General features: G+C 39.5%; 1 non-coding gene across 1 annotated transcript; it reads left to right on the forward strand.

The window, feature by feature from the left end:
- Nucleotides 1-569: 569 nt before the first annotated feature.
- LOC113769685 lies at nt 570-676 on the forward strand. The gene has a single exon (XR_003468233.1). It is a non-coding gene; the product is annotated as a small nucleolar RNA R71 (small nucleolar RNA).
- The last annotated feature ends 365 nt before the right edge of the window (nt 677-1,041 follow it).

Consider the following 1,041-nt stretch of genomic DNA (forward strand, 5'->3'; position numbering starts at 1 on the left):
TCACCTTAGCAAGTTTTTCCACCGCGATCTCCCAACTTGGTTTAGTTTCAGCCTGTGGTTGCCTTGGTTGAAATCCCGGCGGATTGGTTGGCCTTTGTTGATTGCCTTGATCTTTCCATCCAAAGTTTGGATGATTTCTCCACCCCGGATTGTAAGTATTTGAGTAGGGGTTATTTTGAGCATTACGATTGTAATTATTGACGAATTGTACCTGTTCAGAATCAACACACTCATTAGTATCATGTTCACCTCCACATACAGAACAGCATGCTACATGTGCATTAGATGAACTTGGACCAACTCCACCTTGTCTACTTAGCAATTTCATCACATTATTCATTTGAGCACTCAACATATTGAGAGTGTCCATTTCGATCATACCTGCGTGACGTCTTGTATTACCTCTCTCATTGGCCCATTGGTAGTTATTTGCTGCCATTTCTTCTATCAAATTATGAGTTTATTGGGGTGTTTTACCCATTAAAGCTCCACCTGCAGCTGCATCGATCATAGTTTTAGTAGAAAAAACTAAACCATTATAGAAGGTTTGTATGATTAACCACTCCGGCAGTCCATGATGTGGACATTTCCGAAGCAAATCTCTAAACCTTTCCCATGCCTCATATAATGATTCACCTTCCAATTGGCTAAAACTAGTGATATCCATTCTAAGCTTAGCAGTCTTACCTGGTGGAAAATACTTATTTAAGAATGCTCTTGATAATTCATCCCATCCAGTGAAAGTATTGGGAGCATGAGAGTGTAGCCAAAGTTTGGCCTTATCTCTCAATGAAAATGGGAACAATCTTAGCCTTATAGCATCATCACTAACTCCATTCATTTTAATTGTATCACAAATTTCCAAGAATGTAGCTAAGTGTGTATTAGGATCTTCTACTGCATTACCTCCAAATTGAGATTGTTGAACCATTTGGATAAGTGATGGTTTAATCTCAAAGTTGTTAGCATTTACCGCAGGCCTTGCTATGCTTGTTTGTGAACCTTGTGTTCCCGGTATAGTAAAATCTCGCAGAACTCGCC

This window comes from Coffea eugenioides, chromosome 4 (genome assembly GCF_003713205.1).
Source record: "Coffea eugenioides isolate CCC68of chromosome 4, Ceug_1.0, whole genome shotgun sequence".
Classification (NCBI taxonomy): Eukaryota; Viridiplantae; Streptophyta; class Magnoliopsida; order Gentianales; family Rubiaceae; genus Coffea; species Coffea eugenioides.